This window comes from Lissotriton helveticus, chromosome 1_1, assembly GCF_964261635.1.
Source record: "Lissotriton helveticus chromosome 1_1, aLisHel1.1, whole genome shotgun sequence".
Lineage (NCBI taxonomy): Eukaryota > Metazoa > Chordata > Amphibia > Caudata > Salamandridae > Lissotriton > Lissotriton helveticus.
Genome location: NC_136057.1, coordinates 1,186,976,389 through 1,187,002,597, shown reverse-complemented (window position 1 = coordinate 1,187,002,597; position 26,209 = coordinate 1,186,976,389).

Genomic DNA, 26,209 nt, shown 5'->3' with positions numbered 1-26,209 from the left:
AATAATCGACTATAAATCGGATGATTTAGTTAAATACAACACTTATTGGCAGGCTCAGCTGGAAGAAATCGGCTGGAATATTTTGGATCCTATTCTGATGTCCAAAGAGCTATGTCTATCAGCTAACATGAAGGCTCAGGTATATAAAACCTTGTTCAGACTATACTACACTCCTAAACGAATGGCCACATGGGGTCCACAATGTGACGGGAAGTGTTTTCGCTGTAAGGGAGATGAGGCAGATATTATGCACATTTTTTATAGCTGTTCTAAATTGAGGTTATTCATTTCTAATATAGAAAGATTTATTACTGAAGTTATTCACTATCCTATAAAGATATCGCCAGCTCTTATGCTAACCGGGGTCAGCCAATCTCTCAATGGAAATGTGGAATTATGTAAACATAAGAATTTTCTGTTTGTATTAATGATTATTACTCGCCTTTGTATTGCCACTGAATGGCTACAACCGGAAGCACCCATGTTTGAGTTTTGGAGAAGAAAATTATTTAATGTTTACGAACTAGAGTGGAGTCTATATGCGTTAAAAGGTGCAAGGAAAAAAAAGATTGGCTTATCCACATGGGGAGTTCTAAAAGAATATATAGAGCAATAATTAATATTTTTCTTTGTTTAAGAATGTATTGGAAATGAATCACTGTATGTTGAGAATGTATTCTCTTTCTGTTTCTTGACCGAACCAAGGCAATAAAAAACAAAAAAAAAAAAAAACAAAAAAAAAAGACCTGGATAGGTCTCATCCTCCCCTCCCGGACTCTCCGACGTATCGGGTGACAAGGGGTAGATTGGATTGGCAGACTCAGTGGGGACTGACGGACATTTGGCGAGCGCACCACCCGCACACTCTGGATTACTCCCACTTCTCTGGCATGCACGAATTGCATGTGCGTCTGGACGGCCTATTGGGGTCGGTGGAGGTGGCCGCCTCGGCAGTGCGGTCCGAATATCTAACGAGGACAATCTCCGACCACAATCCATTATTGATTGACCTCCGGTGGCTCCAAGGGGCCCCATGTGTGCCTACCTGGAAACTGCGGCCGGAGCTGCTGGAGGACCAGGTGTTCCGCGGGGACCTAGAGGAAAGGATCGAGAGATACTTTGAGATCAACGAGGGCACGACAGCAGAGAGAGCCACGGAGTGGGACGCCTTTAAGGTGGTGATTAGAGGCTATTGTATAACGCAAAAAATTGGAGTGCGCCGCGTGCTCTTAGAGGACCTGGCCAGAGCTGATAGAGTCCTCCGCGACCTGGAACTCTCCCGCCCTGGCCGGCCGGAGCTCCAACAGCAGATCCTAGCGGCTAAAGAGGCGGTGGCAGTAGAGGTTGAGCGGCTGCGTAGCTATGACCACAAGACTTACCTGACTAGATCGCTGGCGGAAGGTGACAAATCGAGTGCACTGCTGGCATGGCTTGCTAACCCTATAAAACGCACCTCGCCCATCGTGGCAATGAGGACTGAAGAGAATGAGGAGATTTACACTCCACCGAGATCCTTAATTGCTTCTGGAGTTACTACAAGAGGCTATACCGTAGTCGGTTACCGCCGGATACTTCCCCGGCGGACACCTTCCTGAGGGACCTGCCGATTCTCACTCTAGAATCGGAACAGGCGAAAGGCCTGGGACGAGAGGTGGAGCTGGGCGAGATCAAAGGCGCGATTAAAAAATGGCATGTAATAAAACGCCGGGCCTAGACGGCCTGCCTGTGGAGTTTTATTCCGCATACATGGACATCCTGGCCCCCAAACTCCTGCGGGTTTACAAAGATGCGAAGTCTTTGGGACGACTACCGAGCTCGATGAGGGAGGCTCTGGTGATACCTCTCCATAAACCAGGTCGGGAGGGAGCAGACCAGCCTCTTATAGACCGCTCTCAATGCTCACGGTCGACTACAAGATCCTGAGCAGCATACTGGCCGCGCGACTGCTGGAACATATGGGCTCCCTAGTACATACCGACCAGGCGGGCTTCATCCCCAAACGCGACACAACGATGAACACTTATTATACTCCTTTTTCAGCAAACAAGATACTTCCCTCTATATTTTGGGACCATGTGGCCAAGGAATGGAATAGGAAGGGAATCACTCGAATAGGAGATTTATTAGAGTCAGATGGATCGGTTAGAGCCTTCTCCGATTTACACAGTAAATATCAAATATCTCATTCCAGCTTTTATAAATATCTCCAACTTAGAGATTTTTGCTTAAAGAAATTAAATAAACCGATTTCTAACAGGTTAATAGAGGCAATTCAATCAAAGAAAAAAATTGGTTTCATATATCGCCTAATAATCGACTATAAATCGGATGATTTAGTTAAATACAACACTTATTGGCAGGCTCAGCTGGAAGAAATCGGCTGGAATATTTTGGATCCTATTCTGATGTCCAAATAGCTATGTCTATCAGCTAACATGAAGGCTCAGGTATATAAAACCTTGTTCAGACTATACTACACTCCTAAACGAATGGCCACATGGGGTCCACAATGTGACGGGAAGTGTTTTCGCTGTAAGGGAGATGAGGCAGATATTATGCACATTTTTTATAGCTGTTCTAAATTGAGGTTATTCATTTCTAATATAGAAAGATTTATTACTGAAGTTATTCACTATCCTATAAAGATATCGCCAGCTCTTATGCTAACCGGGGTCAGTCAATCTATCAATGGAAATGTGGAATTATGTAAACATAAGAATTTTCTGTTTGTATTAATGATTATTACTCGCCTTTGTATTGCCACTGAATGGCTACAACCGGAAGCACCCATGTTTGAGTTTTGGAGAAGAAAATTATTTAATGTTTACGAACTAGAGTGGAGTCTATATGCGTTAAAAGGTGCAAGGAAAAAAAAGATTGGCTTATCCACATGGGGAGTTCTAAAAGAATATATAGAGCAATAATTATTATTTTTCTTTGTTTAAGAATGTATTGGAAATGAATCACTGTATGTTGAGAATGTATTCTCTTTCTGTTTCTTGACCGAACCAAGGCAATAAAAAAAAAAATTAAAAAAAAGACCTGGATAGGTCTCATCCTCCCCTCCCGGACTCTCCGACGTATCGGGTGACAAGGGGTAGATTGGATTGGCAGACTCAGTGGGGACTGACGGACATTTGGCGAGCGCACCACCCGCACACTCTGGATTACTCCCATTTCTCTGGCATGCACGAATTGCATGTGCGTCTGGACGGCCTATTGGGGTCGGTGGAGGTGGCCGCCTCGGCAGTCCGGTCCGAATATCTAACGAGGACAATCTCCGACCACAATCCATTATTGATTGACCTCCGGTGGCTCCAAGGGGCCCCATGTGTGCCTACCTGGAAACTGCGGCCGGAGCTGCTGAAGGACCAGGTGTTCCGCGGGGACCTAGAGGAAAGGATCGAGAGATACTTTGAGATCAACGAGGGCACGACAGCAGAGAGAGCCACGGAGTGGGACGCCTTTAAGGTGGTGATTAGAGGCTATTGTATAACGCAAAAAGTTGGAGTGCGCCGCGTGCTCTTAGAGGACCTGGCCAGAGCTGATAGAGTCCTCCGCGACCTGGAACTCTCCCGCCCTGGCCGGCCGGAGCTCCAACAGCAGATCCTAGCGGCTAAAGAGGCGGTGGCAGTAGTGGTTGAGCGGCTGCGTAGCTATGACCACAAGACTTACCTGACTAGATCGCTGGCGGAAGGTGACAAATCGAGTGCACTGCTGGCATGGCTTGCTAACCCTACAAAACGCACCTCGCCCATCGTGGCAATGAGGACTGAAGAGAATGAGGAGATTTACACTCCACCGAGATCCTTAATTGCTTCTGGAGTTACTACAAGAGGCTATACCGTAGTCGGTTACCGCCGGATACTTCCCCGGCGGACACCTTCCTGAGGGACCTGCCGATTCTCACTCTAGAATCGGAACAGGCGAAAGGCCTGGGACGAAACGTGGAGCTGGGCGAGATCAAAGGCGCGATTAAAAAAATGGCACGTAATAAAACGCCGGGCCTAGACGGCCTGCCTGTGGAGTTTTATTCCGCATACATGGACATCCTGGCCCCCAAACTCCTGCGGGTTTACAAAGAGGCGAAGTCTTTGGGACGACTACCGAGCTCGATGAGGGAGGCTCTGGTGATACCTCTCCATAAACCAGGTCGGGAGGGAGCAGAACCAGCCTCTTATAGACCGCTCTCAATGGTCACGGTCGACTACAAGATCCTGAGCAGCATACTGGCCGCGCGACTGCTGGAACATATGGGCTCCCTAGTACATACCGACCAGGCGGGCTTCATCCCCAAACGCGACACAACGATGAACATCCGACGATTATTTAGACTCTTGGAGGGAGATCACGAGGATGCTCCCGATCCTATGATCCTATCGATAGACCTGGAGAAGGCCTTTGACAGCCTAGAATGGATTTATCTCCACAGGGTCCTTGAGAGGTTTGGTCTGGGTGAGGGATTCCTGAGATGGACCAAGGTGCTGTACGCCTCGGCGGTGGCCAGAGTGAAATTGGGCCCGCTGATATCTCAGCAATACCCAGTAGAACGGGGCACGAGACAAGGGTGCTCGCTATCCCCATTGCTATTCGCCCTAGCGGTAGAGCCGCTCGCTATCTCGATCCGTACGGGGGCGCACTATAAGGGATTGCAATCTCCGTTGGGCCCCCAATACATCTCCCTATATGCTGACGACCTACTGCTTTTCCTCGAAGACGGCCTTGATCGGAGCAGATTTAGTGCTCACGACTTTCGGTGGTATCAGGACTCCAGGTGAATTGGGCTAAGACCTGCCTATTTCCGGTCCGCCAAGATAGCCCCCATCCGGACATCCACAGAGACATAAGATGGGAACCGGCTTGCTTTAAGTACTTGGGGGTGCATGTTTACCATCGCCCTGCTGACATACTGGAGGGTAATGTCTCCAGGAGCATCCGGGCACTCAAGGGTAGCATGTCCTTTTGGTCTACCCTACCCCTCTCGGTGGCAGGGCGTATAGCGCTGTTAAAGATGGTGGCACTACCCCGACTACTGTACTACTTCCGGACACTCCCGATATGGATTCCCAGATCCATCTTCCAGGGCCTGGACTCCATGATAGTGTCGTTCCTGTGGGGCTCGGGCCGCCGTAGAGTGGCGCTTCGGACCTTGCTGAGACCGAGAGCGGAGGGGGGGTTGGCGGCACCTGACTTTGAGACGTATTATTTGGCAGCCCAGCTACAGTTCTACACCCAGGAGGTGGCGCGTGAGTTTCGAAGCCCGGAGGAGTCAAGGGGCAGTGGCATACCAAGACATGTTTTATCGTATATTGCGATGCAACAGAGACTAGAGTTGAGAAACCTCACCCAGGAGGAACGTACCATACGTTCGTGCTGGAACCGTGCACATCGCAAACTGGGCAGAACGTGACCCTATGCCCCGGAGATCCCGCTGGGAATGCTTACTGCATTACCCCATGGCGGAGACTGGTCTCGACTGGGTGTTTGGGAAGACATAGGTGTGCAGACGGTAGGTGACCTCTACGAGGATGGAGTATTGCTGCCCTTCCAAGCGCTTTTGGACCGCTACGACGTCCCTCGAGGCGACTTTTTGATCCATGAGGCGGTCACAAGAGCACTCCAAGCTCACTGGAGAACTCGTCACGAGGAACCACAGCTATCAGCGGCATGTCAATATGTCATGATGTCCGCGGGGACGATTAAAGCAGTGTCGTGCTTATACTCCAGAATGGTGGATGAGAGGTTGACCCCCCTAACAGTCCTCAAGGCCAGATGGGAGGCTGATATAGGGAAGGAAATTCCAGAGTCCACGTGGTCCCACCTGCTGCTGAGGGTCTGGAAGGGGACGAGGAGTGCGCGATTCCAATTGGTCCACTTCTATGTATTGCATAGAGCCTATCTGACCCCGGAGAAGCTACAGCAATACTTCGGCCCGGAGACGGCGGCCTGTCCGAGATGTAGGACATCCAGAGCGGACCTTTTTCACATGCTGTGGTCCTGTTCTATGTTGACCTCCTATTGGTCGATTGTAGGAGACACGCTGACCGAAGTGACTGGAAGATCGTTACAGATGGAGGCGGCTGTGGGGATTCTCCACTGGTTTCCGCATACCCCTAAAAATAAAATTACTAGTAAATTCATCGACTTAGGATTACTACTGGCCAAACGGGAAATCACCAGACACTGGAAGGCGCGGGTTGGTCCATCGGGCACTAAATGGCGCAATGAACTACTCAAGTGGGCGGGGAGTGAGAGTACGTTGAGATTCCAGCAGGCGAGGCGACGACGAGATGAACGGGCACTAGAGGCGGCGCAAGCTTGGGAAACAATAGTGCAGGCCCTGCGCGACCATAACGCACATACTGACTCAGACAGTACAGATGAGGGACAGCCTGGATCCCAATAATACGCCGCTGCCGAATGGCATCCAATATGGAGAACTACGGCGTACATATCACATGATAATCGACCACAAGATAGACTACCGATGACGAGAGGGGTGGACGGTGGGGGATAGAGGAAGTAGAGCGGCATTCGCTTCCATCAAGCGCTAGAGCAATGCATCATGATGAACAACACTTTACTCCTCTGGGGGGTGAGACAGGCGGAGGGAGGGAGGGTACTATGTTCGGGGTGTTTTGACAAAGCAGAAGAGAGTTATTCTACTACCTGTAATATACTACGTGAACGGGGGATACGCACTGCAAAAATATGGCACACGCCGCTCGACCTCCGGGTTGTGGGCTGAATGGCCGTGTATAGAGGTTGTGTAGATACCGCCTACACTGTTTAAGGTTAAGATACAGGTGCCAATGCTGTAATTGTATTTACTTCCTGCAATAAAAATATATTTACACAAAAAAAAAAAAAAAAGAAAACTCGGCTGGGGACCGTAACCAGTATTTAGTCTTTCATTTTAGTGCTTCACCGCCTTCAGTCACCCCATAGTCTCATAGGGGAACGTTTTCCAACACTATCACATATGGAGTGCAATCAAGTGGCAATTGCAGGGACCTTGACCCAGATTGTTTCGGGTCTCTTAGGAGCTCAGGATCAGAACCATTAGGAGTATGTATGTAGTACACAACTTGTCTGATTTGCCCTCTGTAATGTGTTTCTCCTTGTGAACCCTCCCCAGTTGCACCTTTAGCAGAAGCCAGAGTTGCTTAGTTACAGATTCCAATAAAAAAAAGAAAATTCTGCAGTTATCTTAGATTCAACTTTCTTACAGAATTAAGATACAAGAATCTCAACTTTGTTCAGGAACTGCTCCAAATACTCATTTACAGAAATGTCAGTTCTTATTAAGACCTTAGTTTCAAAAGTTAGATATGGGGCCACAATTTAGCATGCTTCGCGTCTGCCTTGTTCCAGGTTAGCAGGGAGCTTACAGCCTGATTCATGTACGGGCCGTTTTGCGTGGCCCTAATAGCGAATCATAGCGACTCGCTATTGAGGACACGCAAAACGGCATTCATGTAGGAATTGCTAAATCAATAGCGATTCCTACATGTTCTCTATTTGCGAGTAGCAATTTGCTACTCGCAAAAAAAGGAATGACTCCCCATTCATTCCTATGGGCCAAAAGGCCCATAGGAATGAATGGGGAGTATCCCTCATTTGCGAGTAGCAATTTGCTACTCGCAAATCAGATAGCGATTTGAAGGGTGCCAGGGGTGTCCAAAGGACACCCTGTAGCACCCCTAAAATGCACATTTGAACAGGTGTTGCGCACACACATGTCCAAAGGACATGTGTGTGTGCAACATGCAACTTAGAAAAATGCTTTTAAAAGCATTTTTCTGAGTTTTTGCTATTTACCGAGAGGTCTGACCTCTCGGTAAATAGCGGCTCAAAAGTGTAAAATCGCAAATTTTTTTTGTGTCATGAATAGCATTTGAGGAATCTCTATTAGAGATTCCTTAAATGCCATTCCTCGCAAATATGCGAATTCTTAAATATCGATTTTTGCATTTGGGATTGTGAATACCAAATGCAAAAATCGCACTCGCAAAGGGCCAGATTCTCAGAATCTGGCCCTTTTGCGAGCGCTATTAGCTACATGAATCGAAATTTGCCTAGCTTATGTAACGGTAAGTTTCAATTCTATTAAGGACACGGAGGCGAGGATTATGCTATATTCTTCCTTCGCTTTATTACAATATTGCACACAGCAGCTCAGGAAACTAAATGTTCAACCATGCTCAAAGGAACAAAGAGCATCAAAAACCACTTGTAAGAACTAAAAAACTACAAGTCCCATGATATTAGTCCTGGTCATCCAACGTAGTCCTTCCACTATGTCCGCTACCAGGGTAGAAAGCCAGTCCTTCCTTCGACTTCCTCCTCTTTCTTCGCGCAGATCACACCCCTCTCTCACTGGTCCTGTTTGACGCCATCGTTTCCTAGCAGAAAAACAACAGCGTAAACCAGTTGCCACAAACGTGCGAACAGAGGAGCATCGTAAGACTGGCACAACAGAACTACAATGTAGAACAGTTCGAAAACGCTTTACTTACTGCCATACGGGTGGGTCCCGACTATGGAGGGTTAGCTGGGTGGGATAATCCTCGCCTCCGTGTCCTTAATAGAATTGAAACTTACCGTTACATAAGCTAGGCAAATTTCGATTCTATGTCAGGACCGGAGGCTTCAGATTATGCTAGTTCAAAGCTTACTCACCACCAACTGGGCTAGGTCCACTACTGGTTTGAAATAGAACCTCTTAAACGTGGAATCCGAGGACCAATCCGCTGCTCGCATGAGATCCTCCAAACGAGCTCCCACTGAAAAAGCCTTCGAGGCCATGGCCCCCCTGGCCGAGTGAGCCCCAAAAAGTTTCGTATCAATGCCTGCCTCTTGCATGACCCAACGCACCCACCTTGCAATAGTGGGGGAGGAGACTGCTTTGTGTGGTTTACGCAAGGCAATTAGTAACTGTCGCTCGCCCGCCGGGCGAATGTCTAAGGTAATGTCCTCATAAGCTTTCAAGCAATGCACAACACATAACTTCGGGGTGTCCACAAAAGCCGGGTACGAAATAGATCGAGTTGCGGACTTCGTGCGACGCCCCACCGTGAAGGTAACTCCATCCGGAGAAAAAACACGCGCGGAAACATCCAATGCGCGTACATCTGAAACTCGCCTGCAAGATACCAGGCATAGAAGCATGGCTAATTTCGCCGAAATCTCTTTCAATGACAAGTAACGATTAGCCGGCCAGGACAAAAACAAATTCAAGACCACGTTGACATCCCAAAGAACCGAATACCTGGGTTCCGGAGGCAACGTCAGGCGAATACCTCGCAAGAGCCTACAAACAAAGGGGTGCTCCCCCACCGGGGAATTCTCCACCGGTTGGTGACCCACAGAAATCGCAGAACGCATAGCATTGATCGTCCTATATGCCAGGCCTTTCGTCGCCAATTCAGCTAGGAAATTTAAAATGGGAACAAGGCCCGCGACCAGGGGATCCAGGTCCCTTCGAAGACACCAACGCATCCACCGAAGCCAAGCGGATTTGTATCGCTTTGTCGTGCTATCAGCCCAGGCTTTTGACAGGAGGCCCTGAGCCGATCCCGAAAGGCCTGGGAGCGACCAACGGCCCCGGAAAGCCTCCACGCCATGAGGCGGAGCGAACTCCGAGTGATGAGAGGATGCGGCTCCCGACTCGGATTCAGCAGGAGGTGAGGAAACTGGGGGAGTAGGATTGGAAAATCCCAAGAAAGTTCCAGAAGAACCGGAAACCAGACTTGCGATCTCCAAAGTGGCGTGATCAACACCAAGTCCGCCCCCTGGCGGCGCAGCTGCGCTGCCGCCCGGACCACCATCGAAAAAGGGGGAAAGGCATAAGGCCGGTCCCGGCTCCAATCTTGCAGGAAGGCGTCCGTGGCCCCCGCTAGAGGATCCGGTCTCCAACTGTAGAACCGCGGTAGTTGGTGATCCAGGCGGGACGCAAACAGGTCCACCGTAAACGGACCCCACAGGTCGGCGAGCCACTGAAACACACGGGGATCTAACATCCACTGGCTGGAATCCCGCAGATGTCGGGAATGCCAATCCACCACCTGATTGACTCGGCCCGGTAAGTATTCCGCCGTCACCGAAATGTGCCGGGAGAGACAATAGTCCCAAAAAGTCTTTGCCAAATTCGCTAGCGCTCGAGAGCGCGGACCTCCCAGATGGTTCACGTAGCGTACCGCCGAGACGTTGTCCATTTTCAGCAGGACACAGGCTGTCGCCGAGTCCTTGGTCCAGCAACGGACCGCAAAGGACCCCGCTAGGAGCTCCAAACAGTTGATATGTAACTGTTGTTCGTCGGAAGACCAGGCGCCGCCGGTGGAGAAATCCCCGCATCGGGCGCCCCAGCCCGATCTGCTGGCGTCGGATTCGATGACCAAATCCGGGACCGATCCGAAGATCGCACACCCATTCCACGCCTCCATGTGCGTGAGCCACCAAGACATCTCCTCTTTCACTTCCTCCGTAAGGGGCACCATCTGGTCGTAGGACATACCCCGTCTCAGATGGTGGGCCTTGAGGCGTTGAAGCGCCCTGTAGTGTAACGGGCCCGGGAAGATCGCCTGGATGGAAGACGACAGGAGGCCCACCACCCTGGCAATGTGACGCAACGACGTCCGATCCTTTGCGATCGTCTGTCGAAGCAAATGTCTGATCTTGGCGGTTTTCCTTGAGGGGAGAGTGAGCGTAGCTCCGATTGAGTCTATAACGAAGCCTAGAAAGGTAAGTTTCTGAGTGGGAACCAAAGCAGACTTGGGACCGTTGATCACGAACCCCAATCGCTGTAGTAGGGAGATGGTTTGCCGAAGCTGACCCGCCAGGACCACTGGACACTGGCCCATCAAAAGAAGGTTGTCTAAATACACCAACATCCGAATACCCTGACCTCGCAGGTATTCCACCACCGGGTGCAACACCTTCGTGAAGCACCACGGAGCTGAGGAAAGTCCGAACGGAAGGGCGGTGAACTCGAACACCGCGCCCTTCCAACAGAACTGCAGAAAACGACGGTGTGGAGGGTGGATAGGAATGACCAAGTAGGCATCCTTGAGATCCAACCGCACCATCCAATCCAGAGGGAGAAGCACGTCCCGAAGGAGGTGGATCCCCTCCATCTTGAAATGCCGGTAGACCAACCACCCATTGAACTCCTTGAGGTTGATCACCGGGCGTTTGCCGCCATCCGTCTTGTCCACCAGGAACACATTGCTGATGAAACCAGCGGGGTGGCACGTTGATCGACAGATGGCTCCCTTGCATAGCAAGTCCTGAACCTCCCCGTCGATCAAAAGCGCGTCGGGTTCCGAAAACACAATCGGCCGAGGCAAAACCTCCTGAAAAGGCTGATCGTAGAATTCTATGTGAAAACCACGGACCCATGCGTCGGCAGTGAGCGATGCCCACTCCTCGTAAAAGGTTGCCAGCCTCCCCCCTATGGGAACCTGATCCAAAGAAAGGACACTCACCGTTGGTATTGTTGGGTCCTGGGTTCTTGCGGAAGCCTCTGCCGCCAAAGCGCTGTCCTCTTGTGGGATAGAAATTGTTGAAGTTGGCAGAGGTCTGGTACTGTCCTCTGCCAGAGCCTTGACCTCTGTTATTGGCATTCTGCCCTCGGCCGGGCGCGCGGCCCCTTCCGCGACCGGCCCCTCCAGAAAAACGCTGGTGAAAGACGCGTTTAATGGTGGACTGCACCTTGTCCAACGAGGTAAAGGTAGAGACAAATTTACCTAATTCCCTGATGAAGGGCTCCCCAAAAAGACCACCCTGGGCTACCACACCTGCTTCTGACGAAGCCAAGTCCCCCAACTTGGGATCCAGTTTGATGAGGAGGGAACGTCTACGTTCAGTGGAAAGGGCGCAGTTAGCGTTTCCAAGGAAAATTATCACCCTCTGGGCCCAGTTAGACAAAACCTCAGGGGAAATGACGGTACCATTGGCTTTCGCCTCCTCCGCCATGTCAAGAATCTTCGTGGCGGGCCCGACCGCGTCAAGGAGCTTATCCTGGCATGACCGCCAGGAGCGGTCAATGCCTTTGCGCGGGTCTTTCATAAACTTGGCCAAAAAAGTGGCCATTTTCGCATCTAACTCTGGGGTCAGGGCTACCTTACCCTCTAGAGAGGGCCTCGGACACTCCCCACGCAGGCAACCCCTAGCCTCTTTCTCCAAGGGCTTGCGCAGGCGACCCGCTACAAACTTAGCCACGGTCTCACCCGGTGTCCAAGCCGCAGACCTCGGATGCACTAACTCATCCGGGTCCAACATGCCCGAACCATCCCGCGGTAAGACCACAGCCGAGCCCGAGGGGCGCCACGAGCGCACAGATTCGCCATCATCGTCCGTATCGGGAGAAGATAGCACCGGAGACGGGGGAGCAGTCCCCGCGTCCAATGAAGGGTCAGGGCCCGCGAGCGGCGCAGGGGAGGCAGAAGACGCGTTAGCCAGGAAGGCATCCCTAAGGCGTTCGAACGCATCCTTGTCCACCCCCTGTGCCCCCAACGGAGCACCTTCCCTACGTGGCATCTTAGGGGCCGGTGGGCCCTCACCCGAGGGACCCGGGAGGGCAGACGAACCTTGTAAATGGGCAGACGCTAACTTCTGGCACTCCTCAACAATATGTGCTGACAGGCGGTCCTCCATGGGCCCCACTATTTCAGTCACGCAGCGGTAGATGGAACTGTCGACCGCCTGGTAAAATTCATCATCCTGGAAAGAGGGGTTAGATTCCTCAAAATAATTATCTTCCTCCATTCTAGCCATGTAAACCCAACTAGGGAGGGTGATCTAACTGCCTACCCTACCGGGCGTCTGTGGGCAGAATATGGGCAGTCCCTAAGGCTGCAATTTAGTTATGGGCCAAGGACCTGGCAATAGGGGCTGCACTGTGACCCCCAACGCGCAGACCCTCTCTCTGGACTGGGTCTAAACCACCCCCACAGCGCGTTTACCACACACACAGGCAAATGCAGTGCATAACTCGCCTTCCGGCGTTCAACGCGGTCCAAGCCGCTGTACAGACCCTTAACAGGGCGTCTGAAAACAAATGGGGTCAGAAATACAGACCCGGGTCTACCGGGCGTGAAGGGGTGGCGAGGGCAAGGCTCCGGCGCTGACTGACTCCTCCGCGCGTCTCCCAGAGTGAGGAGAGCGCCGAGGAGCCAGCGAGACGTGTGGGCGCCCTCTGGCGGGCGTCTACCGCACCGCAATAACAAAACGGGCAAAGACCGCGAAAGGAGCGAAAAAACGCTCCCGCGGTCGGGGCTCTGAAAGGCAAGAACGCCGCGACAAGCCCCCAACAAGCGCTGAAGCAACGCGCAATGAAATATAACACAGAAATCCAAATAAACAAGAAAATCAGGAAGAGCACTTAACTGGCTGCGTGAGCAGCGAAGAAAGAGGAGGAAGTCGAAGGAAGGACTGGCTTTCTACCCTGGTAGCGGACATAGTGGAAGGACTACGTTGGATGACCAGGACTAATATCATGGGACTTGTAGTTTTTTAGTTCTTACAAGTGGTTTTTGATGCTCTTTGTTCCTTTGAGCATGGTTGAACATTTAGTTTCCTGAGCTGCTGTGTGCAATATTGTAATAAAGCGAAGGAAGAATATAGCATAATCTGAAGCCTCCGGTCCTGACATAGAATCAGGCTGTTATTCTTTAGATTCATCCACTTTTTTGGCAGGGGCGGGGTTGATACCAACACGGTCTCAGTCCCAGACAAAGAAGGGAGGGAGGCCTTGTCAGAGGAGTTAGCTCCTGTTCCTACGCCCTGTGCATCTCCTTGGCTTTCCGGGGTAATAAATGGGGGATTTGTACCTTCATTTTGATCCTAACATTTGGTTCCAAAGGGGGTTTTTGGGTTTTGTTTCTGTGCTGCACCTATTCTTTCCTCTACCCGTTCAGGTTCTGAAGTGATTACCCCCATTACGATCAAGAGATAGTCAGTAATGGATGATATTGCAGGGCGAAGGCGCTGCCCTGACTGGTAGTGTGTGCATCTTTTCTTTTCCCCATGTTTTCATTATGGTATCTGTCCTGCCTTAAAGTGCGAGAAGGAGATTGCAACAGAACAGCACGTTTCAAGTGCGTATGGTCCGACCTCTCACAGAACACAAGGGAGTCCCCCTAGTTCAAAGAAAAGGGACTGGGTGTATATACAAACAACAATAACAGATTCCCTTTTTCACCTAAAGTATTAACTAATCGTGGGAGATATTTTTACAAAACGGTAGTAAATGTGACTAACCTTTTTCCCAGTGACCACGAATATGTGGGTCCCTAAAAAATGAAGGACCAATTCTTTCTATTATAGTTAAAACAATAAAAAACAAGTGAACATAGAATTAAAGTCTTTCTCAATAATATAATAACAACGAAAAGCCAGTAATACAAATAAAGCAATTCAATATGTGAATATATACATATAAATATTTTATTTTTCAACAACAAATAAAATTGATTGCTGCACTAAAACAATGGATACACATCTCAATTGCATTCTGTTATGAGAACGGATTACATAAAGTGCTTGTACAGGTACTTCAGGTCTTATACATAAAATAACTATTTCACATCACTTATACATGAATTATCTATTGCTCAAATCAATCAAATCAATATCACAAAAAATCATCACATATTGAAAAGACTGTTGTTCTTAAAAAGGCGCCATTAGACCTATCTATACCAAAAACTGATGACGCAGCATTTCGGTGAAAAGTAAAATTCTCATCACCTTCTTCAGGACTATTGTTAAATGTTGGAAGTGGAGGTCCTTATCGCTTACTGCCGCCACCAAACACTGGAGGCGAAAGTCACCAACCTCTCGCTTCAACGTTAGGCTAAGTAAGGACACCTTCTGAGATAGCCTTGCTCACCCTCTTAGTAGCTTGGCACGAGCAGCATGCTTATCTCCAAGTCACGAGTGTACAGTATGTGCAACCACGCTAACAGTAACCCATTACATCACCACAAATAGACTCCACACAAGTTTTTATAAAATGAGTATAAACTTTTTATAAGAAGTTATAAGATATGACCACAGAATAAGAATTCAACATATAAGAATGGGTAGTATTCTTTCCGGTGGGTTGGTAGGCTCTAATCCCAACCACCGCTTCTAACCAAGAGTTAAGTTCACTTCTAACTGTTTGCAAAAGGCTAGGCCAGTCGTTTTGCTAGAATCACACATGTTGCAAAAGAAAACAAATACTGCAATATGTAACAATATTCTCTTGTACTGTGCAACAGAGAAACAATGCCACAGTCATGTACTTTGCAATTGAAGGAATAATGCAATGCGTATGGCTACCAGCATGCCCTGTACCAGGAAGAAACAAAGCAATGCGTTGCGCTACAATCCTGTACGGTGCAATGAAGAAAAAAAGCACTGCGCCACGTTATAATCAGATACTGTACACTGAAAAAATAATGCAATGTGCCACGTTACAATCAGGTAATCTGCAAGGGAAAAATAACGCAGTGTGTAGCGCACCAAGCATGTAGTTCATCAGGCACAAATGAGGTCAGGCGTCATACGACAGTTCGATAGTTCGTTAGCAGCAATAATGCAAAGTGTAATACGACAGTTTTATGTGCTCCGTTAACAGTGCCCCATTATGGATCAAATGATGGCTCAAAAGTATTGATTCCCACTCCGGCCCCAGTACTGCCCCTCCTTGGGTCAGAAGGGGACGAGATCTGAGCCGAAGCAACAGGCTTGCGCAGCTGACAGAAGCGACAGGCCGAGAGAGTGTCCCTCTGGGCCCGCACCCCTCCCCAGGTGGTGACCCACGTTACCTGGGAGGGCGCGACCCCTCTCTCCTCTCCCACTCTTGGGAGAGGAGTTGGCCTAATGGCTAGGGCAGTTGACCTCTAATCTGGGGAACCGGGTCCGAATCTCGGCAATGACGCTGAACATCCTGTGATTCTGGGCAAATCACGTAATCTCCCCGTGCCTAACAAAAATGCAAGCGTCCTCATGTAACGCAACTGGTTCTATGTAAAGGGTTCTGATACCCAAGACCGGGTCAAGTTCGCGCTATATAAAAGTCCGTTAAAAAAAAAACCTCTCCTCTCCGACTTAAGCGACTTGGGCCTTGATTCAGAACTCCGTCACGGGGTGAGATGAACTCGGGCCAGCGGTTCTGCTCCTCCGGTGCTGCCAGTGTGGGCCGCTGCTGGTTTACTCCGTGGGTCCAATGACTTGGCCCTCCTTCCGGCAGTCTCAGTCAACACGAAGATCCGCCCTCAGCACTGTGGAGACTTTATTTCTAATTCGGTGCACACCCTACCCAGGCAATCCTTACCAGCGCCTCAGGTAGCACCTCAACACACACACCGCGCGTCCGAGACTCGCCTCCACTCTGGTGATCACGATGACCCGACGCTCTTCACCAACGTCCCGCTTGCATTCGACATGCACCCTGCCCATCCGAGTCTATCTTCTCCCAGTGCACGCGATGTCCAGGTGCTCTTCACCAATGCCCTGGCTGCACCACAAAATGCACGCAGCGCGTCTGAGTCTCACTTCTTCTTTGGGTGCACACAACGACCAGGCGCTCCTCACCAATGCCCTGGCCTGCATCAGGACACGCACGCAGCGTATCTGAGTCTCAATTCATCTCCCCGTGCACACCACAACCAGGCGCTCCTCACCAACGCCTTACCCTGCACCACGATATGCACCCAGCATGTCGGAGACTCGGCTTACTCCTGCGTGCCCACGATCACAAGGCACACTTCTGAGGGTCTCAAGATGCAAAAGCACGCGCACACCGTGTTGCTTGGGACTTCTCCGGAAACGTTTATGATCCTGTATTGCCAAACAGGGAGCCAGCTCACCTCGGGCCCGTGGGGTTACAAGACACAGCACAAAGCACAGTCTTCTTCAAGCAGGGGGACCCAGCGCCTCCAGGCACAGTCGTAACAGCCTCTCCGTTAGTTAGAACAGCAAACCGCAGACAAGCCCCAGATCATGAAGCTGTCCACAGCAGTCTCTTCAGTTGATCCTTCTTTAGCAGAGGTTCCTCTTGACCACATAATGAATCCAAGGCTTTTCAGTCTCAATCCATATCTGTTTCATTCCAATGTTCAAGGGTTCCAGCTCTCATAGTTATTCCCCTTACTGTCTTTAAAGTTTGTTTGTGCTCAGGGGTCCCTGACACCTCCCTAAATCAGTCTTTGGTGTCTCCCTCCCAGTGTCACCTCTCTCCCTATGATACTGGGGATCTGGATCCTTAATCACTCAGCAGGAGATGGGTCAATTGGTTTATAGCACCAGCCCAGGCCTTTTCACCTCCCGGGCTTTTACTCCCCTACTCTCCAGATGCAGGGCAGCCTGGTGCCATCTCAACCCCTCCGTGGGTCAAAAACTCTCCCAGTTCCACTCACCTTTCAGATCCAGACAGACAATCCACATTTCAGCAGAGACACACAGAAATGCTTAGAGCACAAAACTCAGCAACTTTCTAAAAGAGTGGTTTCTGAACACACAGTGACAAAACCACCTTCACAGAAAGATGTGTTATGACACTGTGAGTTCATACATACTAAACTTCACCTCTCCATTATAAACTGACAGGAAACTAGGCTAACAAACACAACACCCAGCCTCCCCAATTCTGTCCTATGGGCAGGATGGCCTTTCAGCCGGAAAAAACGAAATGGAGTGTTTTTCAATTCAATTTCAATCGTTATTCGGTTAAAAACCTTATAAGATACAATACATTAAAAAAAAAATACAAACAAATGCAGAGTCACAGTTAGATTTGAGGACAGATAGCAGCACGTGATTCTTGTAACAGGAAAAAAAGGTATTTACATGTCCCAAAGATGTTTTTTTAAAATGGAAGACAATTCATTGCAGTCGGCCTGTCTCATCTAGCGGGACCACTAATTAAATATAAAAACAGTGGAATAATTACAGTTAAAAAGAAGCACCAGGATCACTAAAAAACAAGCAGTACTTTAACATGTAATGTAAAACCAGTTCTGTTTTCCTCTATACTTAACTTGCGGATGCTATTCTAGCCAGCAATAATCCATGTGAAAATAGGATTAGGTTTTAAAACCTTTTCTCTTTCTAATCAAGGCTACACATAAGAGGAAACGGCTCAAGCTAAACACTATTGGTTGTGAGGTATCACCCTTGAATACTCTAAGCCCAGCCTCAACTTGGCGAAAGCCTAACAGTTTACATATAGGCTTTAACCATTTTTTCCTAGCGCTATAATAAGCAGGGCATATAAATAATACATGGGATTCATCCTCTTTCAACCCCATTTCACAGAACTCACATAAGTTGGAGTCAATATTCCCGTTTACACTCTTATTACAGTGCCATTTGGCTGTCATGACCCTCGTTTGTAAAATGCCATACCTAAATTTTAGATATAGACTCTTGGCAAACGGGGGATAAATTTCATCCATAAAGGGCTCCAATTGCATAGTCATTTTTATTTCAAAAAATTTTGAGGTCAAAGTTCCTATGTTGGGTTTGGTTAACACTGAATCATTTATAAACTCCCAATACCTTTGTTTCAGGAGTTTTTTCGAAGAATTGGTTAGCGATTCAGGGTCAAACCAAAAATTACTCAGGCCCAATTTCCCAAACCATTTTTCGACATACACTAACCATGGCAAATAGGTAGTGTTTTTTATAGCCATTATCTCCCTCAATGCTTCTCTGTAATCCACCAGCTCCTCTGTGGACCACAAACGAACCCAATAGAGCAGTGGGCGAAGGGAGGCATAGTCATCGGTGCGTCGGAAATTTAGGTCCCACAATGCGGGAGTCAATGGTGTGGAGCCCGGTACACCTAGGAGCTGTCTAATGAAGGAGTTCTCACGTACTAAAAAAGTATCCTTCAATGCATAACCCCAAAGGTCCGCCCCGTAAAGACAAGATGATTGTACTTTGCCTTTGAACAGTTCAATGGCCGGAGAGACAGCTTTAAAATGACTGTTCCTATGTTTTTTTACAATTGGAAACTGGTTTTGGGTCAACCTCAATTTAGCATTTTCGAGTTGTGTTTTCCATGTTAATTTACTATCTAAAATTATACCAAGGTATTTAAAATTGGGGACTTCTTCAATAATTTCATCATTTATTTTAAAAACCTTGTTAAACCCCTTATGGGGATTAATTGTCATGACCTTTGTTTTTGAGGAATTAATTTCCAATTTCCTGTCATGGCAATACAAATTAAATGTATTTAAAAGATTCTGAAGTCCTCTAGGTGTCTGAGAGATTAAAATCGTGTCATCTGCAAATAACAATGCCGGAACGGCTTCACCACATAATTTGGGAGAGTCATGCTCGCAGCCCAAAAGGGTGTCAGGGATGTCGTTAACATAAAGGGAGAATAGGGTAGGTGCCAGAACGCACCCTTGCCTAACCCCTTTAGATATATTTATTTTCCCACTAAGCTCCCCATTTGGTCTCCATCTGACTTGTGCATAGTTGTTCTCATGCAGTCTAATTAATAGCTGTAGAATGTTTCCGGGGACGCCCATGTTATTTAGTGTCCTCCATAGGTCTGCCCTAGGGACCATATCGAAGGCTGCTTTCAAGTCGACGAAGACCACATATATGTGGGAGCTCCTTATCATAGTGTATTTCCAGACTAAACATAAAAATCTAAAAACCTGGTCCACTGTGCTTATTTTAGATCTAAAACCAGCCTGGTACCTAGTAAAAATGGAGTGATCATCGATCCATGAGACAAGTCGGCTAAGAACTTGACGGGCGAAGATTTTTTGCAACACGTCAATCAAGCTGATAGGGCGATAGTGCGCAGGGTTCGACCTATCACCTTTTTTGAATAGTGTTACAATCTCCGCCCCCTTCCATGTTTCAGGGACAAGGGCACCGGTAGCAATTTCGTTGGATAGTAGATTAATGTAGGGAGCCCAGATATAGTCCTCGTGCTTCCAGAGGTCCCCTGGTATTCTATCCGGTCCAGGGGCCTTTCCTGGCTTCACAGCTTTAATTGCTGAAATCGTTTCATTCAGAGTGAATACAAGAGGGGATTCTTGTAGTGCCATCTCTAAAGACGTATTGGTCTGGTCTTCGCTATCACCTGAATCGGCACTAGCATATAATAGTGAAAAATGCCTAACCCAAGTACTCTCTTCGAGAAATCTATCTTTAGTGTCTCTTGCCCCTCTGGTGCCACTGGCAATAAGGCTCCAGAAGGAGGTCTGGTCCTTGCACTTACAAGCATCTAACAGGTCAGACCATACCCTCTCGTCCCATTCTTTTTTGGCCAAAAGTAGACATCTTTTGTACTGGGCTCTTTTAGTTTTAACATTATCTGATATATTTCCCCTGACTGCAGTAATTAGCTCCGTTTTGGCTCTCCGGCATTCCTGGTTATACCAAGAATTACCCGTTGTTTTACATTTATGGGAGGTATTTGATCTTTTTGCCACTCTAGTCAAGATCTCACTAAACTGGCCAATTAAATGGTCATGGGATTCTATCAAGCAAGGGTTATGGTTTCCAGATCTATTCTCCGTCAAGGGGGACATGTGTCTGACAAAGACATGGTAGATCTGGCTAACAATGTTTGCATTTCCTAGGACTGCTGGCCATTTTAGAGACCTGCAGTTGTTTGCTTCTAGAGGCCCTTGTGGTAGGAAGTTTTGTCTAACTTTCTTATTGATAGAATTGGAAAACAGGTTCTGCATAGAAAGAGTCAAAGGGTAATGGTCACTCTCCATGCGAGCATCCACCTTCAGGTCCACTACCCTAGGCCACAGATGTTTAGAAATCATAAGGTAATCTAAATGGCTAGAGCAATCCCCTCTAATAAATGTTGGATTACTAGGGCAGTCTGAAGGCAGTCGCCCATTACATGCACGCAGCCCATACTCAAGTGTTAAGCTCAGTAATTGTAGGGCACTCACAGTGCAGGCTACTTTATATGTAGTGTCAACCAAGGGTATATTATTGGCGCTGTCCTCGTCTTTATAGATGTCTTCGAGACCTAGTATCGGCTCGAAACTTCTATTAAGGTCGCCACCTACAATTACCGTTGCATTCTGGTCTAACCCTGCCATGATGTTACCTAGGTGGGTTATGACTGGCGATTCTTTGCGTGCTTGATGGGGTCTGTTATAGACATTGATCACATAGATGATCTGTCCCTTAGGCTTCCTTAGTTCGATCATCAGGAGGTCAGGGTTGTTAGTTTCTATCTGCTCATAACTTGTCCCCCCTGTAATTTTTACCCATATTGTTAAACCACCAGATGGTCTACCTCCATTAGTATTTGTTGCAGGAATAAAAAAAGACCTATAATCAACCTTAAAGTGATTTTCTAACCCCCAGGTTTCCTGGAACAGGAGGAGGTCCCCGTTATCAAGATATTGGTGCCAATCTGGATCGGATAGGTTTTTTCTCAGCCCTGCAATGTTCCAACAAATTATTTTGTCTATTTCTAGGATTTCATGGTTTGCCTGTACATGGAGTTGTCTAATAATCTCAGGGGAATCACCATCCAATGTTCGAATCACGTCATTTTGTATAGTGGAACAATCGGATATCGGTTCTCCCGTGCAAACCAATGCATTTTTGTTGGGCTTAGCTTCGGGGTTTTGCCTAGTAGTTGTATCCCCTTCTTCAATAGAATGTCCACAGACCATGAGTCAATCGCAGTCGTTAAGGCCAGCCAAAACCCCAAACCTATTGGAGGTTCTAACTCCACAGTTGTATGACAGAGCTACAAACCCCCATCCATTTATAGCTGGGTTCCATCTGGACACTGGGGTATTAGGGTAAGGCAAGTTCAGCTGGTCACCTAGCCATCCTCCTACGTAATTATCATTTCGTGTTGGCGCATACATATTAACATGATTGTACAAACCCCGTCTATTCATCATGTTCCAATTTGGCCCTTGGGTAATCAAACAGGGCGTTTTTTGATGGTCGCCTAGCCATGCACCAACCCTATTGCTGGAATCAAAATGCATCTGTCCCCCACCCCATCTTTTGTTTCTTGCCATCCATGGTGACTTCAGAGCATTTTGTTTTGATGCCTTTTTCAAATCTTTGTAGAAGAATTCCAATGTAAGGGGGATTATGGTGCCACTTCTTCGTTGGGGTGGTAGAATGTTCGGCAAAATATTCAAAAGCGTAGCTGAATTATGGAGTGTTTTTCACTGTCAGGACATAACACACCTCAGTATATGTCCTGACTTTTACCTACACTGCACCCTGCCCAGGGATTACCCGAGACCGACCACAGGGGTGCCCCATGTGTATGTAAAAGGGAAAATCCGGCCTGACAAGTGGTTGCACTTGTCAGGACAACATGCTAACTTAGCATTCTGAGCGCAGGCCCAACACTGCAGGCCTGAGTTCCCATCTCCGCGCGCCTTTGCATTACTAGCTCTGGCACACACAATGCACATCACTAGAGACTTTACTCGTAAGGCAAACATAACAATCATGGCCAAACAATCAGCATTATATTTTAACATAGGGAACCCTTGTACTCTGACAATGATCAGCCGTGGCAAAGTATCCAAAGCATCTAAATTGGCATCTCCATGTCAGGAAAACGGTCTAGGGGGAAAGCAAAAAGTTTAGGGAACGTTAGCAAAAAAGGCAAAGTCCTACATTAAACATTCAAAAGTTATCACTACAAGGCAAAACAAAGGAATAATCAATTTTGTATACAAATAGCTTTTCATGCTAAAACATTGCATTTAAAATAACTATATGTTCACTCATTTTTACACCGTAAGAAACAATCATTTTTAAAGAACAATCTTAAAAAGGGGATAAATTATCCATGGGGCCAGTTCTACCTCTTTATAAAAAGTCGATGATGTCTATTTAAAAAATGACTTACAGGATAATGCAAGGCCTCTCTGTAGTATCACACCAGAAATAGGAAGTCTAACAGTGTGATAATATCATTATTACCCAGAAATATACCTTTCTGGGATTAGAATGTCCTGTCTTGAGCAGATCAGGAAACTATATATTGTCCGTCTCTTGCCATACAAATCCTAGGATGGGGTAATATCCTATCCAAGGCTGTAGAGAACTTCCTGCCCAACTATTTAATGATGAGTCGGTTAGGGTCTGTACAGGATCTACAAACAATTGACTTGTTTTTGTTATATAGAAAGAGTATATTTTGTATAAATTGTTACTTTTATATACCAAACATCCTCCCAACTAACTTACTTGAAAATATATAGATATTGTGTAGTCAATCTTCAATCTGCAAGGTTTCTTGTTGATCTAGGTCAGACTCTAAACTCAAGTCTGTATTCCTGCCAATGCAACAAAAGGCCATAAAGACCCAGTCTATTAGATCTAAAGCCCAACATTATATAAGTCACATGTTTCTCTCACCTTATATAGAAACGATATATGGACTATGCGAGTCGCTTTCAAATGGTTTTTTAGCCAACTTTAATTATGTCCAATTATTTCACTAGACTGGATTATAACGTAGTATCTAGTCGGGACTCTGTAGTTAAAAAAAAAGAGATATAAGGCAATATAAATTGCCTCTATAAAAAATATTTATGTTTTAACTGTTAATGCACAAATGTAGTATTAATTTGTTTTTTGAAAAAGAAAGATATAGATCCTATTCTTAAAATCATGTTCTATTGTAATCCGAGAATTATATCCTATTACAAAAAAGCAGAAATAGTTGCTCTATTTGGCCAGAGAAACTCGAGACCGAGAGCTTGTGATCTCTCAATGTATATCTCAAGCGACTGCTCATAGTATATACTATTTAAATTTCACCCGATACAAGACCATTTGCCTTAAATTATTGAATATATACAATACAAATAGATGGCAAGTCAGTCAGGACTAATATCTATGGACAACCAATACTACCCTGAGAGACCCGATATCTCTCTCATCTGTTTCTTACTGTACATATAATAGGCCTCTGCATAAGATCCGAGGACATCAAAAGCCCGTATTCCAAGTCGGCCTCTATTTATAGCGCAGTTTGATGATGAAACCCAATGACGTCACATGGATAGACTGACCCTTACAGGAATATGGTGGCCATTTTGCACTACCAAATGCGCTAATACCCATATTTATAAAACAGGTGACTTAATATGTATTACAATAGGTCTCAATTCCGGACGGATATAAGATTCAAAACTAAGTTGACTACCTATGAAAGAAATAAGGGAATAAAGAAATATGAAATATGAAGGCCATCTTATATGGCCCAACTTCTGCTACATGATTTTGCTGACAATTGCCTAATGTACTGAAGTTTGTTATTGCAGTTAGTTTGTGATGGAATAGTTGAATTTTGTTAAGGATTGCCAATCAGGAAAACAGCAGACAGCAGAACCAGTGAACAAAATCTCCACCTCTTAAGCTGGACAGCCTCTACCCCTGTAGAACAGAAGGCCAGAGAAGCTGGCCCAGCCAAACCACCTCTGGGCTCGGTTGCGGAGTGGATGCAGGCACTTTCAGTCACCTCTCTCCCGGCAACTCTGTAGCGCCTCCAGGTGCAGTGCAATATGAGGCGTAGGGTCCCGAGTCTCTAGACCCTGATGCTAGATACTGCAGGTGGAAAGGCTCAAACCCCTGAGAATGCCCACAAGGATCCCCCATGTGCTGCCAGAGGCTTATTAATGATTATGTGTCTATATGCGCTATACGGTGTGTGCGATGATGTACAAAAACATAAGGAATGCCATATCCAAGAGCGTCACCCACTTACCTCCTCCCATGGACAGAAAAATGGCTGCTACCTCCAATCACATGTATAAACACACCCAAACAAAGGTACACAAGAAGGCACTCCAGTCCTCTTCAATGTCTCTTCTATTACTCCAATGTACTCTCAATGTACTCGAAGCTCTACACGAGATGGACATCTCTATACTCCATAGTCCCAGAACTCCCCGTACTTGAACTAAGGCCCCTTCACACACAGACTCCTGAAAAGCCAATGGGTCGCTGTTATCAGGCTCAGCCTTCTACTATGAGACCACCTGTTGCCCTGCCACACACTCAAAACTCACTTGACTCGCCATGTGAGTATGGACACAGTGGCAGTGGTGTCCACCACAGGCTACAGAATATGATGGAAGTTCGACAATGAACCAGGTAGCTCCCCTGATAGACAGTGGCCAAGTGACACGGATGAGGGAAAGTCAACGAAAAGCTTACGTAACCTGATGGGGCCCTCAACAGTGTCAGCGGTTCCTTCTCCTTCTGCTTGCACCACTTGCGACTCACTTGCCGATGAACAGCCTCTCCAGGCCTGTGGGGGGTATGAGCATGGCAACAGGGGAGGAGTTTCAACTTGTTGGGAGCCATGTGTGGCCTAGTGGTTAAGGTCTTACACTTTCGCTCTGAAGTTTAAGGGTTCAAGCCAATGTTATATTTTATTTTTTGGGGATCTGTGGTTGTTATCCATGTGTGGTGTCAATGGTAAGGGTTTGAGTGTTGGGATCATAGAGGTCATGTTAAAATTCCGGGCAGCTAAAAGAAATAACAAATTAAGGTCCTATAATGAAGGGTGATCTCGTTCTCTTTGATTGTCAAATACATTTTTCTGGGATGGAAGACAAAGAGAGAGAGAGAGGGATTCACAATTCAATGGTTTCTCGAATTAAAGATTTCAAACTGTCTGTATATCAAAATGTTTGGTAGAAATATTATACATGGGTTGAGTGTGATCTAGTGATTAAAGTCCTGCACTCTTCCCTTCCCCTGAAGGTTAAGGGTTTGAGTTTTGGGGTCTCGATGGCCATGTCCTTTGCTAAATTCTGCGCAGCTGTAAAAAATGTAAGTTATATAATGAATGGAGATCCCATTCTTTTTGATTGGCAAATGCATTTCTCTTTTCACAATGTTCAAAAACATCTCATTTTAAGTATATCGTTCACCAAAGGCTGAAAAAATGTTGATCTCTCTCTCTTTATCTCTCATTCAATCTTTTTCTTTCTGTCTCTCTCACTCTGTCTTCCATTCCGTTCTGGGATGGAAGACAGAGATAGATAGATAGAGAGAGAGAGAGAGAGAGAGAGAGAGAGAGAGAGAGAGAGAGAGAGAGAGAGAGAGAGAGCTTCACAATGCAATGGTTTCTCAAATCAAGGATTTAAATCAATGTGTCAGAACGTTTGTTGCAAATATTACACTTACGTTTTTTCAGACACATCAGACAACAGTCATGTGCCAG